The 19,951-nt window shown below is 42.9% G+C and overlaps 1 pseudogene across 1 annotated transcript in view; it reads left to right on the forward strand.

Moving 5' to 3' along the window:
• The first annotated feature begins 1,103 nt into the window (after positions 1–1,103).
• LOC311247313 (WW domain-containing adapter protein with coiled-coil-like) overlaps positions 1,104–19,951 on the forward strand; it is a 50,517-nt pseudogene continuing 31,669 nt past the window's right edge. The window contains exons 1-3 of the transcript in view: positions 1,104–1,111; positions 1,286–1,492; positions 1,889–2,772. The product of the transcript in view is annotated as a WW domain-containing adapter protein with coiled-coil-like (transcript). The remainder of the gene's footprint in view (positions 1,112–1,285; positions 1,493–1,888; positions 2,773–19,951) is intronic.

A 19,951-nucleotide genomic window follows, 5' to 3' on the forward strand; every position in this document is an offset into this window, starting at 1 on the left:
AAGTTGTCAACAAGTTGATTCAGTTCTTGGTCACCCCGGGCCAGTCCAACAGAGTTCTGGGCATGAAAAGAAAGATCCCTCTGATGCTGAACGACAGTAGCTCTGCCCACTCCATGCCTAAATACAGCCAGCAGCACTCCTTGGAACCATTGCAGTCCTCCCAAGCTATATCTGCTTCATCAGGAGGGTTTAGTGCAGCCAGTCTATTTCCTGCTGACAGCCCTCTGAATTCTGGCAGTATAGACTACAGTCTGGAGAACCTACAGTACATCAACGTCGACTCCTTGTTTTTCAGCTCTGTACCCAGTGGAGACATCGATCTGGACAGTCTAGACATTCTGCTGTCTCCAGAGCCTGCTAAAGGAGCGGACGGTGGAAACGACTCTTCCAACACAAGGAAGCAACTAGTGCAATATATGGCCACGCTCCTAGTAAAGACTGAACCAATGTGCTTGGGGCAGGTTGATCTGCCTTCTCTGCTGGAGCTGGAAGAAGATTCTTATTTCACATCGGAACCTTCTGAGGAGGACGATTCCACCATGTAACTAACCTGGACCTGGACATCTCCCAAAACCCCCATTTAGCTAACCTAGACCTGGACATCTCTCAAAACAACCATTTAACTAACCTAGACCTGGACATCTCCTCTCAAAACCAACATGTAACTAACCTAGACCTGGACATCTCCCAAAACCACCATGTAACTAAGCTGGACCTGGACATCTCCTAAAACCAAGCTAGTGTTCACACACCAGCTACAAAAACAATCGGTCTACATCGATCTATCGAACAGGCACAACTTCTGTCTCCAAGCTAACTCTAGCCAGAGCTATTGATCTGAAACTAGCTTCTCCAAGCTAGCTCTAGCCAGAGATATTGATCTGAAACTAGCATCTCCAAACTAGCTCTAGCCAGAGATATTGATCTGAAACTAGCATCTCCAACCTAGCTCTAGCCAGAGCTATTGATCTGAAACTAGCTTCTCCAAGCTCGCTCTAGCCAGAGCAGATGATTACAATATTTCCAGGTTGCTGAATCGACAAGAAAACCTACTAACGTTGTTCATCTTTCATATCCACTCCAAACACACTAACACGGCATTGATGGTAATGTATGCAAGGATGAATGAATGAATGAATGAAATGAATGAAATGAATGAAATGAATGAAATGAATGAAAACTTTATTTAACAGATTGCAGAATGGGTACAATACAGTACGGCTCAATACACACAATTGTTAAGGGGATGCAGACCTGAAAAAGACGTTTGTCTTGTTTCCATCAGGAAACAACCGAGACTCTGCGATGGGTGCGACCGAAGAGATTCTCAGCCCTATCAGACTCTCAAATACTCGTCCAAGAGCCATCCTGGCGGGGATCACCGTCATGAGAAGCTGCGAGAATCCTCAGACGCCACTCCTCCCTGTAAAATGCTCAGGCGGTCTGACAGTCCTGAGAACAAACATATTGACAGCACGGGCCAAAGCCAGGGATGCGTTCTTCATGGGACAAGGCTGCATTCCGTGCAGCCAAAGATTTGAGCAGAAGCGCGTGCACGCACATGCACGGATGGACACAGGAATGCGCTGCACTCGCTATAAGTACCCACCTGGGCTACTTTGCATATCAATAGAGCCGGTCGTCAGGTGTGTTAAATATACGTTCTCAGATACATTCACACCTAACTTGTGAATGAAATGTGTTACATTCCATTCGTAGAGGCAATTAGGCATCGTCTTTAGTCTGTGCCAGAGTCATGATTATAAGGCTCTGGTCTGTGCTTAAGCGAGGGAACATTTATGCGCACGCGCCGGGAGCGAGCGTGCACGTGCCGTCATTAGCGTGTGTGCAATCAGAGTTGATATGAGGAATGCACCGCTGGCCACAGCAGAGCCAAGGCTGTCCACACACACCGGGACAGGGACGGAGGGACCAGTTATTCTCCACAAGAAAACTCTCACAACCACAGCTCACTTCAAAGCTCCAACTCACATTCTAACCCCAGCAAGACCTCAGACACACCTTACGAGCCTGGGGACCACTGGTCAGAGCACATCAGCTCCTCTGGGAAGAAGTACTACTACAACTGCAGGACGGAGATGTCCCAGTGGGAGAAACCCAAAGAGTGGCTGGAGAGAGAGCAGAGGCAGAAGGAGGTCACGAAGATTGCTGTTAATAGTTTCCCCAAAGACGGACTACAGAAGGGAGGCCATGCAAGCATCTGCAGCCTCTGGCTTCACTGCTGCTAAGTCAGTCCAGGTGGAGAAGCCCACCAGCGACCCTGGCCACCCAGTCCCATTCGTCATCCTCAGGCTCAGGGAGCCTGAACCCCTCCACGGGGCTACCGGGCTCCTCCGCCTCCACCGTGCCCGTGCCCAGCACTTCAGACCGCACTGCAGCTCAACAACGCCAGTGTTGACATGGCCAAGATCAACGAAGTTCTCACAGCTGCTGTCACACAAGCATCATTACAGTCGATGCTCCACAAGATCCTCACCGCTGGACAGTCGGCGTTCAATATCACTACTCTGCTCTCTCAAGCTGCTCATCTCTCTAACCAAGTCCAGCAGTCGAACCAGTCGCCGATGTAGTTAATGTCAGACGCTTCATCGCCCAGGTCCTACGTGTCGCCCAGGATCAGCACGCCACAGACCAACGCTGGCTCCCACAAACCCCACCACAGCACGCCTCCCGTCATCTCACAGCCAAAAGTGAGCACGCCGGTGGTGAAGCAGGCATCCCATCCTCATCGATTTATAACAAACATGTGGTGTACACACTGGAGGGGAAAACTGCTTCTGGTATGGACTTTTATATTTTTATGTGGACACTAGTGATGTATTGAACTAATGTTACACATATTGTCAACATTGTTGACATGTTTACCTTTTTTTACTTTCACAAGAAGTGTTTATTTTAGAGTAATGTTTTGTCCATGTATTGTCTTTTTCTAGATCGTTTTTCTACCATCTAACTGCTTGTGGGTTTATGGGAATTACAGAGCAACCTGTTGCACAAGTAACTAACTATTTTGTCATTATTGTGTGTATACTGACAGAGTGATGGCTGTAGTATTGATGAAACTATCAAAATGGTATAGGGTTGGTGTTGAAGGCAGAGGCTCTGTGTAGGATTGTTAGTAACTGTCTAACTGCATAATAACTGTTTACACTAGTAGCTATCTACCTGCATATATAACTGTTTCCACTGGAGGGCGCTCTAGGCCGAGCCACTCAAGTACACCACCATGTGGCGAGTATAAATGTAGATGTCTCCTCCCCCTTCTTTTTCTCCCCCCATGTCTTTCAGTGAGAGAAGACCTGTAGAACTGCTGCTCTCCATGTGAATAAAAGAAACCACGGCAGTTAAGGCTCAAGATAGAAACCATGCCTCTTGACCACATTATTGTCGCCCTATAGCCGAATTCTGTTAACAGTTGGAATCAATTCACTTTAAATTCAATCAATTAAAATCAAAACAAATTGTTTACTTTCTGATGATAGAACATCCATTCATATTTACTTGTCATGAGGTTGGATAGTAAAACCTTTTCATGACAGAACAATATTTAAAATAAAATCTACATCTTGAATTAAAAAGTGAATTGATCCCAACTTTGAAATATTCTCATTAGAATGTACGATTAGCTAATAATATGGATGAATTGTAAGCGTCAAGATAAGTGGGAACTGGGAAGGTGTGAATTGATGTCTTAGAAGAAGTAACTAACTCAGAAGAAGTATGAAAATTAAATATTACATTTTAACCTACTTTGTTGTATGAAAGGCTTCATCTTTTGAGTGCAATAATGATACTTTTTAGAAAATGTTCTGCCATTGACTAGAAACACCTTCAAACAATATCTGAAATAACAAAGAAATAAAATATTATACTACTACCTATCTTGCTAATATGTCTACCGGTATACTACTATGTACTCAGAGTGTAACAGTCAAGCTTGATATTATTTGATGAACAATGCCACTGACCCTTAGCTGCCACAGATGTACCTCCTGGTGACATGCTGTTTACAATCTAAGTTGCTTTGGATAAAAGCCTCAGCTAAATGACTCAATTGTAAAAGTTTTGAATTCTCACATTTAATGTGAGAATTCAAAACTTCATTGTCATTGTTTATTTATCCTGATGAGTCACTGAGAAATAAATCAAACTCTTTTTCTCCTTTATATTTTTTTATAAACAAGCGCTTACAAGGTCAAACATGTACGTTCAGTTGCAAAGATTGCTCCAGGTAAAAAGTCAAGACCAAAAATACATGAAGCAAAAGTAGAATCTAAAATCAGGTAAATTTGAGGAAAATAGTGTTAAAACGGTTCAACCTTGAATTCTGGTCACAAGGTCTTTGAGTGAGAAATTACCTTGAATCAACATTTAATAACAGCCACATTGATGATAAAGGGATTTCTGAGACATTTTCACAAATAAAAGCTGGGACCAAGTTTTGCAGGATGTCCAGATTGTTTTTTTTATTATATTGTTTTGTCAATCTGAAGAAGCAATTAAAAAAAACTAAAAAAGTTTAGTCTGTTAATAATGCTAGAGTGGTCTGGGACCCCCATGCCAAGCCTAAAGGCCTTCCAGGGGGACCCCTAAACATACGCAGTATCACCCCTAAAAGTGAACAGATTAAACAACTATTCAAATCAAATTTGGATTATTTATTTTTCTCTGAACCCTGGCTTCATGATAACTCCCCAGCTGCTGCTCTGACTACCTGGCTATAATATATTTAGAGCGACCTGAAGGGAGATGGGGAGGTGTGATGTTTTATGTTAAAGATAACATCCACTGTACCCAGATCCACTTTTCAGATAAGGAATTAGAGTGTCTCCCCAAATGTCCTTTACCCTCCTAGGGTTGTACTGATCACCAGACTCCAAAGCTATATTTTCTGACCAGCTGAACACACCATACTTAGAGAGTGCAACTTTGATAAAGAAGTACTGTTGATGGGAGATTTCAACAAACTGGGAAGATAAACGTGGCAGAAAAGCCCTAAAAATTTCCTTTTGTTCAGAGGATAAGACCCAAATGGACCTAGTGTTTAGTAACAAGCCACAGAGGATTACTAAATCATTACATTTAGTCACTGACCTATCTGACCTTAACGCTTGTATCTAGAAAACTGTCTAAGAATGGATTTAATCTGACTACCACCAAAAAGCAGACCTACTGTACAGATGAAGCCGTTAGTTTTCATGGACACTTTGCCGCGACGGGCGCATGGTGATGTCACGTCATTGGAATTCATTAGGAAACCAGGCTGCTGTTCTGTTTTACGCCGCCAGGAGGCGCAAAGTTGACGGGCGGCGGTCTGTTGACTTCCTCATTCATCACTGTGTTGATAACAGACGAGCCACTGTCAACGTTGGGATGACACGAGACTGAGAGAGACTTGTTTATTGTTAATTGAAAATACGCTGGTAAAGTGGGGTGGGAGACTTGTTCATTCAAGTAAGCTATAATACAGTATTATATGGCCACCAGACATATTCTCTCCGTGACATTGCATTCCTTATTCATTTCAGTAACGTTATATTTTCAAAGAATTAAGGACATGTCAACAACAGGGTGGATCTGGAATGCAACTATGTCTGGATTATGCATTGAAACTCGAAAGACGGTAAATAAACTAACTAATAAAACATTCAAACTGTTCCAACTTGTGTATTGTTTTCATAAAAGTCGACTAAGATTGTACTCTTGTATTTTGCACTGTATGTCACAGGTGAGCTTGCTAGCCATTAGATTGTTAACGTGATACTCTGCAGTGCAGGTGAATAAAGTAGAAGCACTTTTTTTTTTTTTTTTATCCACTTTTTCTCCCATTTTCTATATTTTTCTCCCATCCCAATTTCGTATCATCCAATTCAACCCTCCCCTGTCACGAACGCTGTTTCTTGCCTCCCACAAGCCGGCTGCAATGTGGACTAAGTCATACATAGCACAAGTCCCCTCCGGTACTTGAGGTAACAGCAGTCGCATCTTTTCACCTGCGCAGCTCGATCTCTCAGTGGCGAGGAGTAACGCGTGGGAGGCTCACGCTGCCCCCGACACTTCCTGATTCTATTGCGCAGGCGCACCAACCGACCTGTAGGAGTCGCTGTCCACAACGCCCGATCCCCACCCATCAGTTTCCCACGCCCTAATACGGCCAATGTGTATTAGTACGAACGACCAGCTAAACTGAAAGCAATGTGGAGCGCTGGGCTCGAACAGGCGAGCCCAGCGTCTCCGCATTCGTGGCGAGCGCCTTGCCCACTACGCCACGTAGCCGCCCTAAGTAGAAGCACTTCTTATAGTGTACAATGGGGGAAATAAGTATTGTTCAGTAAATTTATTTGTATTTCCAATGAGCGTATTCAAGCGAAATTTGCACCAGACGTTTGTATTAACTCAAGAAATCTGCGGTCTCGACTCCCGGAGAGTCAGCATTGCCTTGGCTCGGGCTGATCGCTATACTAACTCGTTTGGCTGAGTTAGGGGGAGGGGAGCCGTGGGTGGGTCCTGGGCATTGTGGACAGCGACCCCTACAGTTCGGTCGGGGCGCCTGCTCAGCGAAGGTAGAATCTGGTGAGAGGTAGTGTGGCCTCCCACACGTTACTCTCCCAGTGAGAATCTGCACGGCCAGGCTGGCTGCCGGCTGGCTGCACATGCGTCGGAGGAAAGCATGTGACAGTCTCCGGCCTCTCGGACCAACAGTAGGGGAAAGTGTGCAACAACCAGGAAGGGGGTTGGGAATTGGCATAACGACTAACAGTGGGATGGAAGAAAAATCGGAAAAAGAAGGAGGGGGAAAAAGATTATCAAAAAAATTAAAAATAACTCAAGAAATCTAAACATTAAAGTCCATATGTAAATAAAGTTATGTGTAATAAAGTGGAATGAAACAGGAAAAAAGTATTGGACACACTAAGAAAAAGCAGTAGACCACAGCAAGGAAAGGCAAGGAACTAGCAGAATGGGTACAGTACAGTACAGCTCAATACATACAATTGTTAAGAGGATGCAGACCTGAGAAAGACTTTCGTCTTGTTTCCATCAGGGTCCCCCATTTTCAATTCATCATATGACACACACGACATACAGATAGACAGTACTGCTACATCTATACATTTATGACATACCAGATTTTCAAATACAGTACTGTTTGTGATACTAAAAAAATCCAGAAAAATAGTGTATATACATTTGACATAGAAACTGTGCATTGGGGGAGGTTGGGTAGGTGGGGTGGGGCTGTACATTGGAGGTGGGGGGGGGACACTGTACATTGGAATACTGACATACATTTGACATAGAAACTGTACATTGGAGGAGGTTGGGTAGGTGGGGTGGGGTTGGGTGGGGCTGTACATTGGAATACTGACAAAGCCATGCTTGGTCTTTATTGTACAACTGGGTTAGGACATTTGTAGGGGCCAGTTTTGAATTACAGTCTCCCGTAGGTGTTCTTTGAGAGTGTTTTTGAAGGTGGGTAGTGATTCACATTCCTTTACAGCTTTGGGTAGGGCGTTCCACATTGTTGTGGCATAATTGCGAAACGTGTTTAGTCCCTTGTTTGAGCCGAATCTGGGTTTTACATGATTTGTGGAGCTCCCTCTGGTGTTGTGATCATGGTATTCACTGACCTTTGGGAAGTATTTTGACATGTACATGGGTACCTTGGTCGTGTAGTGTATCTTGTAGACCAGGCCCATTGCAAGTTGCTGTACTCTGTCGTCTACTCTAAGCCATCCTAGGTTGGCAAAGTGTGCAGGGGTGAGGTGGGTTCTAGGAGTCAGGTCAAGCAGTAGTCTGACTAGTTTGTTTTGAGATGTTTGTAATTTGGTTTTTAGTGCCTTTGAGGTGCTTTGGTACCATGAGGTGCAAGCATAGTCGTAGTACCCTTGAATGAGTGCTCCTGCCAGAGTCTTCAGGGTATTCTTGTTTACCAGGGAGGAGATCCGGTGCACATTTGATAACTCCTCACTAAGGGTCCTCTCCACTACTGCCAAGTCCTTATGAGAGACCAGAATGGCTGAGTCATCCGCATAAAGAAAAAGGTCTGATGAACAGGCATTCTTCATATCATTTATGTAAATGAGAAAGAAGAGAGGCCCCAGGACACTCCCTTGAGGCACCCCGCAGGTGATCGCCTTGGCTGAGGAGTAGGTCCCGTTTACATCTACCATCTGAGACCTGATAGATATGAGGTGACCCAGTCCAATGCGCTGACCCACTGAACCCAATCGCCTTCAATTTAAATAAAAGGACACTATGGTCAACCGTATCAAAGGCCTTTTGTAGGTCCAACATGATCATTCCACAGAATTTCTTTGCATCAATCTTCTTTCTGATGCAGTTAGTCAAATACACCAGACAAGTCTCAGTGGAATGAGATTGTCTAAAGCCTGACTGATGCTCAAATAGGATACTGTTTCTCACTAAATATGTATTGATCTGTTCATGAATGATTTTTTCCATGACTTTTGATAGTACATTTAAAATGCATTTTTTTTTTATCTGAGGTCAATTTACCCTTGTGGTTCAAACTAAGGCTGCTAAGTTTGGTTTTTAGCCTTTTGCTGTAGCCTAGATCCTTTAATGATTTCCACAATTTACTGGGGTTGTTCCTGTGTTCGACTATCTTTTCAGAAAAGTGGGATTTTTTGGCTGTCATAATCTCCCTGTTCACTTCACTTCTTAGTTTCTTAAACTCTTGGTAGTCTGAATTATCCCTTGATTTCTTACATTTTGAAAAACTTAGATTTCTTAAATGTATCAGTTTTAAAATATCATCAGTAACCCAGGGCTCTGTTCTATGCTTGATCCTTACCACTTTGCTTGGTGCTAGTTTCTCCACTACATTTAGAAGAATAGATTTAAAACATATCAAGGCTTTATCAATATTATTACATTTCAGTAGTAATCCTGTCACTTTACTGGAATTAAGTTGACTTAGCCTCTTGAGGACTGCGCTCTCTGTCACTTTACTAAAATAAAAAGAGTCCTCTTGCAGCCCTAGTTGTGAGTAATACTCATTAACCTGTGTTTCTCCGAAACGCCCTGAATGCTCTGGGAGATCTTTTACTAGATTATTTGCCACTGATGTAAAGTACGTGTTCAGCCCCTCCGCCACTTCTTTTTTGTCTGAGGTCAATTTACTCTTGTGGTTCAAACTAAGGCTGCTAGGTTTGGTTTTTAGCCTTTTGCTGTAGCCTAGATCCTTTAATGATTTCCACAATTTACTGGGGTTGTTCCTGTGTTCGACTATCTTTTCAGAAAAGTGGGATTTTTTCATAATCTCCCTGTTCGCTTCACTTCTTAGTTTCTTAAACTCTTGGTAGTCTGAATTATCCCTTGATTTCTTACATTTTGAAAAGATTTCTTAAATGTATCAGTTTTAAAATATCATCAGTAACCCAGGGCTCTGTTCTATGCTTGATCCTTACCACTTTGCTTGGTGCTAGTTTCTCCACTACATTTAGAAAAATAGATTTAAAACATATCCAGGCTTTATCAATATTATTACATTTCAGTAGTTGCCCAATCTACATTATTAAAACACTTGATGAGAGCAGCTTTGCTGTAGTTTTTCAGAGACCTAATTTTCACTGTATTGTGACACTTAAATATATTTCTCTGAATCTTCCTAGTCACAAAGATCATGGAATGGTCACTGATAGTATATTCTACTACTCCACTTTTGCTTATCCTGGACTTCAGGAAGAAAGCAGCCCTGCCCCCTCCCATCATACTGGGAGGCACTCAGGCGATTCCTCGGCATGACCATCTCCCGGGATTTGAAGTGGGAGCTCAACATCACGGGCCTGCTCAAGAAGGCCCAGGGGAGGATGTTCTTCCTCCGGCAGTTGAAGAAATATAAACTGCCGAGGACCATGATGGCCCAATTCTACACGGCCATCATTGAGTCCATCCTCACCCACTCCATCATCTCCTGGTTCCCCGCTGCAGCGGCAAAAGATCTTGCCAAGCTGCAGCGGGTGATTCGCTCCGCGGAGAGGGTTATCGGCTGTCCCCTGCCCTCCCTCAGGTCCCTGCACGACTCCAGGGCGCTGAAGAGGGCGAGGAAGATCATGGCCGACCCATCCCACCCCGGTCACAGCCTCTTCACCCTGCTCCCCTCTGGGAGAAGGCTGAGGATCCCAAAGGCTGTGAAAGCTCGACACAGACTGAGCTTCTTCCCCTCAGCCGCCAGGCTGATCAATGCCTCAGGTCCCCCCCCCCCTCTGCCCCCAAGTGACACTGGCACAATGACACTGACTGCACTGCACTAGTCCGTACTGGAACTCTGCACTCTTCACTTTATATATATATATATATGTATTTTATTGATTAATCCCCCACTGCACTGTTTCGTTTCTTGTCTGTGTTGGTGTTGTTTACTGTGAAAAAAGAAAGGTTCCTGTATCGTCTGATGCAGATCAAACAATCTACAAAAGGTATCACAAGCTTTGAAAATAGTAGAGTCCTTCTTGAGAAAGTCAGTGTTTAAATCCCCAAGGACAATAATCTCTGCTGTGGTAAAGTCATCACAATTAGAGCAGGTCTCTCCCAATAAATCATAAAAATCACTCTGATTTGGGGGACGATAGCACACCCCAACAAGGATTGGTTTTCTTTTGGGGAGAGAAATAGCCAATCAGACTGCCACTATTTGATCATTATTTAAATCATCTCTAACATTAAAATCAATATCTGACCTCACATATATACAGACACCACCGCCATTCCTATTTCTATCTTTCCTTATCACCGTGAAATTCTCTATTTCAATTTCAACATCTGGTACAGAATCATCTAGCCATGTTTCACTACAGCAGATTATTGAAAGAGTATTCTTACTAGCAAGCAGTCGAAGTTCGTGGAGTTTGGGGAGGAGACTCCTAGTGTTTACGTGTATCAGGTGTAATCCTCTGGAATCAAAGACAGAATCCAGATTACCTGCGTCCTTTATAGTTCCATTTTCAATGGTAAAAATTGATGATCCCGCTGTAATTTCACCATCACGGAGAGGTGATCGTGATCGATGTGGATCCACCCGACTATCCCGGCCCAGTCTTTCTTCACTACCCGCGTCAGGTAACGATTTAATGGTAGCTCCAGCTTCCTCAATCCGCTCGAAGTCGCCTCTCCTCCCGTTGTCGTTCCCTGCTTCACCGTCTCCTTCTCCCGATGCTCCGCACTCGGATCACCCGGCGTCATCTCCTATGGCCCTCGGAACAGCTCCCAGGCAGAGAAGTGGAGACGGATCAGTGAAGATGTCACAGGTAACACCCGCAGATTCCCCGAACCTTGAGCTTACCTGAGGGGAGGTCTAGTCGCTCCTCGGCAGATCCGTTAAGTTGATTCCTTCCCCATTTGAAGTTGAATTTCCCGGGCCAGGACACTGATGAATATCCCCGGACAATAGCAGGCAAATTGCGATAAGCCTTCCAGCGTTTACGTTCCGCTTGTTTGATTTGGATTTGATGCGGTGTTGCCCCAGGTGACACACAAACGTAGTCAACACAGCCGCTTTACCGACGCCAAAATGTTTGCCATCATCACGTTTGAGTATCATCAATTTGTGATTTACATTCCTTTAAGAATCTGCAATTAAAATCATGGGGGGTATAGCCTAGAAACCCTGCAATGTTTAACAACAAGATAAAAGTTAGGAGAGCTGTTGTCGCTCCGGCCACACCCAACGCCATAGTGACAGCTGTCTAGTCTCTAGTCTCCGGGTCTGGAAGCTGATGACGTCGGATGGATGTATCATGTGTGCAGAATCGCCATTAGCTTTACCTATAGTAATTCCAGAGCCATATACATTTGAAGAATGTGCTAAAACACAACAGAGAGAGTGTAGAGAGGGTAGATTTACTCCTACAGATGGTATATCACCATTGTTTAAACTTCCAATGTGTGGAATTCAGCGTAGACTGCTATATGGTTAAAAAAGAATACATGAGCACTTATCTGCGCCAAATCTTTTTCTGTTTCAACATCCCGACATTCAAGTTTATTTTAAAGAAGCCTGTAAGGAATTTGAGACTACTACGAACCAGAAGGAACCAACCATAGATTATAGAGTAGATGAACTAGCAGAGTATGAGTGTTTTACTAGTGGAGGACATGCGACATATGAGAAAAGAGTTGTGGTAGGTAACACAACAGTAAACTGCAAGACCACGTGGGTGGTGTCGTGGTTTCCAGAGTCAAGGATGAGGAATTTGTTCATAAGAAGACTATTTGGTTTGAGAATCCTGAACCAATGGATCAAACGTGTGCAACTATAAAAATGACCAATCCACTTTTGTATCTGTTGAGTGAGCAGACATTTGCTGTCGCAGAGTTATTAGATGTGTGGTGACAATATTCTGCTAAATGAACTCCCACCACGATGGGTAGGCATGTGTGCCCTGGTAAGACTAAAGATTAATGTAGTCTTAATGTATGATGGAGTGAGTGAGATGATTAAAGTGGATGAGGCTTTAAATAAGCTTGATAGAACAAGGAGAGGCCTTTGGTCTCCTGAAGGAACAGATGGGGTTGTTTTGAATGAAATTAATCAGCCCACTGGTGTTCCAAAGGAGTTCAGAGCCCAGAATGTAGTAGAAGCAGGGTTAGCCTCCATCTTTCCATGGATCACAATTAACACAAATGTAAATTGGATTAACTACATCTATTACAATCAACAAAGGTTCATGAACTATACACATGCTGCATTCACGGCCATAGGCCAGCAACTACACGCCGCAAGCATAATGACTTGGCAGAATAGACAGGTTTTGAATTGTTTGATGGCAGCCCAGGGAGGAGTGTGTAGTATGTTCGGTAAATACTGTTGCACGTACATTCCAAACAATACCGCAATAGATGAACGTTTTGCTGGTTATGGAAAAATTGGAAACGCTGGCAGCGAGGGCCTTTCATGGGATTGGCTAGAGCTAAATTTAGGGAAATGGGGTGCTATTTTAGCTAAGATAGCAGTATCTGTGGTAGTGGTACTAATTGTAATCTTCTTGTTGGCATGTTGCATTGGACCCTGTGACGAGATGGTGTCGAAGGACAATGGACAGACGAATGGACACTGAAATTGACATACAAGGAGCGATGATGATGAATGGACAAGGCATACAGCCATCAGCCCCGTATCTGGATACAGGATACTACGAAGGACTGAACCAGGAAACACAGAACTGGGAAAAGAGGGAACAGGGTGACACTAATGTCGGACAATATTGAATGTTCTCATCTAACTTCTGTCACCATGTCATAGGGTTTTGGGGGTGGAGAGAAAACTATAAAAGAAGTTGAACATGTAATGTAAGTCAGGATAATGAGCAACCTTGGTTTCATGTCTTGAACCAAATAAACGTATTCCTCACACCGCGGAATTCCGATTGGATCTCAGCAGCCTGCCGTCTCTTCATTGACATTTAATTTATAATTGGTACTCATAGAAAATCTACCATAAAGTGGCACTCAACGTGGGTGAATAGGGGCCGGGGGTCTTTTGATCTACACAGCAGACTGCCGGCATACAAGGTGCGATGTTGTCTCTTATATAATTACATAATTAATTGTCTGCTGTGTGGTATCAGGAGGCTTGCTGGTCGTAATTTCAAAGTAACCTAAAAAAAGCACTGAGGCCTGGCAGCAGACTTTATTGTCTCCCTTAGGAAACATTTGTTTTAAGCATCAAGAGACAAAGATGACGTAGCAGCACACAGCCTCTCCATATACACACAATACATCAGTATACATGTACAATCACACTACAGTTAACATGCAGTATGTCACATACCAAAGTCTAATGACCATACAGAATATAAGCTGGAGCGGGCTGTATGTGAAAACCAGCCCCTCCAGTAGTGCATTAAGCACAGTCCCGGGCAGGTAAGAAATAAACAAAGGCGTTTTCAAATGGCAAATGATATTTATTATAGCGGGGCTTGAAACCCACTGTTTTCCCAAAGGAAAAATTATGTTTATTATAGTGGGGATTTAAACCCACAGCACACACAAAGGGTAAAGGGTAATGGAGAACAAACAGGGAATATATAAATAAGACAAACAAACACTAAGCAAAATATAGACGTGTCATAAGACACAAAGCTATTAAGCAGAGGTAAACACTGGGAACCACCCAGCAATAAAGCACTACAGTATATGTCCCCCTTGATGGAGGGAGATGGCGCAGAGGCCAATAATATATACAATAATAATCCCACCTGTTAGGGAATCACACAAAGTGGAAGATAAGACCAACACAATAAGATTGCCCACACACAGTGGTTAATGGTTACAAAAGGTGCTAAAAAGCATCCACTCAATAATGGTGAGATAGGCAACCTCCAACGCTCTGGTCACTGGCAATTGACACAGAGAGGCGCCAGGATGTGTCATCTCCCACTCTATATCCACTCATCTCCCTCGACTGTCTGAAGGTGCACCAACCAGGTGCAACCAATCCAATCAAGGAGATGAGTGGCATCTGTGAAACAGAAACAGGAGGTTAGGAGATGACACAACATCACACAAACAAAACAACACATTAAATATACTAACCTGAACCATGGTTACATGGTGTTAAAATATATGGCAATAATGATAATGAACAACCCACGTACATGACAAGTATCACACAGATCCATATACACACAATACATCAGTATACATGTACAATCACACTACAGTTAACATGCAGTATCACACAGGTCATAGGTCGACAGGACTACCCTATTGACTGTTATTTTTGTGAATGAACTGTGTGAGCCCTATTTTCTTTGCCCCAGGTTGTGTACAAACCAGTGACATTGACTGTGATTAGGTTAACATGGGACTGCTGAGTGGGGAACTTAGACTAATTGGGGAGGCTTCAGGCTAGATCTTTCCCATATGGATTGGCTGGTGTGTTTTGAGCTAAATCGACCTGGACGTAAAAAGTGGGTGGTATGTTCCCAGACAGAGTGGACAGACACAACCGGTGCAAAAAAGTAAGAATCTTTATTGACAAATTGAATATAGTAATGCAAGCACAGAAACAATGTGAAATGTTGCCGGCCAATGGCTCTTCTGGTTTAGAGGTGTCGGGAGGCTCTCTGGCTCCGCTACGATATGACTCTCACTACTTGCACAGGATGGGTTAGTTAACTAGCATTAGTCTTGGTGTCACAGTTACATTAGCCACTCGCCATAGGTGGAACACACACAAAATCACTACAATTATACTATACACACTATAGGCCACTCTGACACATCCACACACACTGTAGGCCACAAGGATTATGGTCCAGTTTTTAATATTAGGGGTAGTTCAACCAAAATAATAAAAACAACCGGTGTGCTATGTATCCATCCAGATACATACACAATGGAGCTGAATGGCACTCAAAGTGCTAACAAAATACATTTGAAAAGTAATGTCCAGTAATGTCTTCAGACATTTTTGTGAACAGTTTCATTTAGGAACTATTTTATACTGAAGTAAAGATAATTCATTCCCACAATTCAAATTTTTTATGCAGAACTTGTAGAGTATTTCTACATTTTACTTACAGTAAGTAAAAGATCATTCTTCCACCACTATTAATGATTAAGGAAATCAGCAATGAACCAGAGATGTGCATATTTTTCAAGAAATAAACATATAAATCGACTAATCAACTTAGTTTTGGTCAATCAAGACCAAACTGACCTAATAATTGACTATGAGGGAGGAACCCTAATGGCTGTACAGCATTTCAAATTACAAGACTCATGAGTCAATACAAGCATATAATCAGAAATTGTATTGACTACATAAAAAGAGGAGGTACAGAAACTTAGTATTTAATATGAATGAAGATGAAGGTCACAAAAGAAAAACAAGTCAAGACTCAATAACATCAACTGTTCACGGTTGACAATATGTTATTGTTGAGACATCCTAGTCATTAGGTAGATATTAATGAACAAGGATCCAGAATTATATGCATTCAAGATGACAAAGACGTTTTCAAAGATCCTGTATGACAGAGCAGTGGAAACTAGGGGTGGGTGGTATAAACGGTATACGGTATAAACGGTATCAATTTGCTCTACGGTATGGATTTTGACTATACCTTGTAACCGGTAGAGCAGCTCTAAAATAGCAATGATGTCATGTAACCACAGCGTGACTATTTCACTCGTATTTGCCCCTAAAAATAGATAGAATTAGTCATAGATAATAGATATGTGCGAACTGGAAAAAGTTATTTAGGAGCACAGAGGCTTTGCGCAGTGGGCGTGTCACACGCAATTGTCATTTCATAATAAACACAGAAGCAAACTAGCTCTTCCGCGCTGTGCTTGAAGGCTGTGTGACAACTTCTCTCGCGAGTCGCGCAGTGTCTATGTGTAATGTAAACTCTGCAACGAGTCCAATGGTCTAACATGCTTTGCATCCTCGCCATTCTGGAATGCCCACGCTGCGCTAAAACCTTATGTAATGTTAACTGTCGATGTGCTGGTAGCCTCTGCAAGCTAACGTTAGCTGGCTCCAGCAACTTGTCGATGTGCTGGTAGCCTCGGCAAGCTAACGTTAGCTGGCTCCAGCAGCTTGTCGATGTGCTGGTAGCCTCAGCAAGCTAACGTTTCCATAAACTGAACTAAATGGTTTCTATCCAGTATGAGTTTTCATGTGTGTCTTCAGATTGCCTTGCTCACTGAACCCTTTTCTACAAACTGAACAACTAAATGGTTTCTCTCCAGTATGAGTTCTCATGTGTTTCTTCAGATCTCCTTTCTGACTGAATGCTTTCCCACAAACTGAACAACTATAGGGGTTTTCTCCAGTATGACTTCTCATGTGTATCTTCACATATCCCTTCGTACTGAACCCTTTCCCGCAAACTGAACAACTAAATGGTTTCTCCCCTGTATGGGTTCTGATGTGTTTCTTCAGATATCCCTCCGTACTGAACCCTTTTCCACAAACTGAACAACTAAATGGTTTCTCTCCAGAATGAGTTCTCATGTGTCTGTTCAGACCTCCTTTCTCACTGAACCTTTTCCCACAAACTGAACAAATATAGGGTTTCTCTCCAGTATGAGTTATCATGTGTTGCTTCAGACCTGCTTTATCATTGAACCCTTTCCCACAAACTGAACAAATATAGGGTTTCTCTCCAGTATGAGTTCTCATGTGTATCTTCAATTTTCCTAGATGACTGAACCCTTTTCCACAAACTGAACAACTATAGGGATTTTCTCCAGTATGAGTTATCATGTGTATCTTCACACATCCCTTCGTACTGAACCCTTTCCCACAAACTGAACAACTATAGGGATATTCTCCAGTATGAGTTCTCATGTGTTTCTTCAGACATCCCTTCGTAATTAACCCTTTTCCACAAACTGAACAACTAAAGGGTTTCTCTCCTGTATGAGTTATCATGTGTCTTTCCAGATCTCTCGCCCTACTGAACCCTTTCCCACAAACTGAACAAATATAGGGTTTCTCTCCAGTATGAGTTATCATGTGCATCTTAAGATTTACTAGATGACTGAACCCTTTCCCACAAACTGAACAATTAAATGGTTTCTCTCCAGTATGAGTTCTCATGTGTATTTTCAGACCTCCTAGCTGACTGAACCCTTTTCCACAAACTGAACAACTAAATGGTTTCTCTCCAGTATGAGTTCTCATGTGTATCTTCACATATCGCTTCGTACTGAACCCTTTTCCACAAACTGAACAGCTAAATGGTTTCTCTCCAGAATGAGTTATCATGTGTTTCTTCAGACTTTCCTTACTACTGAACCCTTTCCCGCAAACTGAACAGCTAAAGGGTTTCTCTCCTGTACGAGTTATGTGTGTCTTCAGATCTCCCTTCGTACTGAACCCTTTTCCACAAACTGAACAACTAAAGGGTTTCTCTCCGGTATGAGTTATGTGTGTCTTCAGATCTCCATTCGTACTGAACCCTTTTCCACAAACTGAACAACTAAATGGTTTCTCCCCAGTATGAGTTCTCATGTGTGTTTTCAGACTTTCCTTCCTAGTGAACCCTTTCCCGCAAACTGAACAGCTAAAGGGGTTCTCTCCTGTATGAGTTCTCATGTGTCTTTCCAGATCTCTCTCCCTACTGAACCCTTTCCCGCAAACTGAACAGCTAAAGGGTTTCTCTCCTGTATGAGTTCTCATGTGTATATTCAGATGTCTTTTATCACAGAACCTTTTCCCACAAAATGAACAACTAAATGGTTTCTCTCTGGTATGAGTTCTCATGTGTATCTTCAGACCTCCTTTCTCACAGAACCTTTTCCCACAAACTGAACCAATATAGGGTTTCTCTCCGGTATGAGTTCTCATGTGTAACGTCCGAATTCCCTTACTACTGAACCCTTTTCCACAAACTGAACAACTAAATGGTTTCTCTCCGGTATGAGTTCTCATGTGTATCTTCAGATCTCCCTTCTTGCTGAAGCCGGGACTACTTCGTATTTTCTGTGTCTTCTTTGGTTTCAGAGTCATCAAACCTGGTCCTTCACTCTCCTTCCATTCATCAGTGTCATCAGTCTCATTTTCAGAACTTTTATCATCACTGTCTTCAGTCTCAATTAGAGAACAGTCTAAAGAAAGGGGCTGGCTATCTCTAGTTGGTTCTAAATCACCAGCTGGATCCAAGTTACTGGCTGGTTCTGATACTCCACAGTCCTCTCCATCAGGTTCTGTTTTCATCTGTTCAGTTGAGGTGCTGGGTAAAGAGTAAACTTCTCTGTTTCTCTTCCTACAGGTTTGAAGAGGCTGGAAGGGCTGAGCGTTCTCTTGACCATCTTCACATTTCACTGGGTGTCCTGTGATCTCGGAGCCACCAGCTTCTGACTGAGGTTTATCATCATCATGCTCACATTTCACAGAGACAGGCTTGAATGTGCACTTTACATCAGCCTCCTCCAGACCTTGAAGCTGCTCTCCCTCCTGACTGCTCCAGAGTTCCTCCTGTTCCTCTTTAATCTGTAGGGGCTCCGACTCCTCTTGGCCCAGACTGGGGCTCCTCTCCTGCTGCTCAGGGGGAACCTCCTCTTCGCAGATAAACACCTGTAAGGCAAGGGAGTCTAGAAAGAAGGGCATACAATAATTTAAATGTAATTTGTTGTAACCATTGCTTTTGAAAGTAATAAGTCACTGTTTCACACTACACTCCATGTGAAGCCCAAATAAAAAAGACATTAGCAACTTCAGAGGCCAGAGGGTGGGACCTATAAAAGTGTTTTCTGCACCTCGCTCCCTCATTCTGGGCAAGATACACTCATGTCATGTGATACGTAGTAGAGCCTCAAGCAGTGTTCATAAGATATAGCGTACCAGACACTAACTAGCGAGCAAGTCTGGGTGATCAACAGATGCTTTTGAGAACATTTGGGCATCTACAGTCAGAACAACTACTGTACTCTGTGTTCAGTTAAAGTTTTGGTTCCTACCAGTTTTTGGTTCCTACCAGGTTTTTGATGGCGGAACTAATGGTTGAAGCCCAGTGTCCGGGGACGTTTTATGCAGACGCACGCGTGTCAAGAGATAGCTTCAGTCACAGTCTTCTTGTAAAGAGATAGCTTCAGTCACAGTCTTCTTGTAAAGAGTTCATAACGTCAAGAAGATGATAAAGTCCCCATAATTTCCTCTCTTATTGCATGCAGCCAATAAGGTACGTTTTGGTGTTGTGGTTGTTGCTATGTAGGCCCAAGCCATGTAGCTAAGTGCTAAGTTCAAGTTTCAAGTTTCTTTAATAGTTGTCATACAGAAGTACAGAATACTTTCATACAAAATGCTTCTTACTGTTACGCTCCAGAGACTGTGCTAGACAAGATAGTATCAAATAACATAGTATAGCATGTAATTTAGAAGTAGAAAATGAGGTCACAGTGTTCAGTATAGACATATGTACAATGTTCGATGCAGAATAGACGTAACTGA

The sequence above is a fragment of the Notolepis coatsorum genome (assembly GCF_963971535.1).
Source record: "Notolepis coatsorum genome assembly, chromosome: 20".
Lineage (NCBI taxonomy): Eukaryota > Metazoa > Chordata > Actinopteri > Aulopiformes > Paralepididae > Notolepis > Notolepis coatsorum.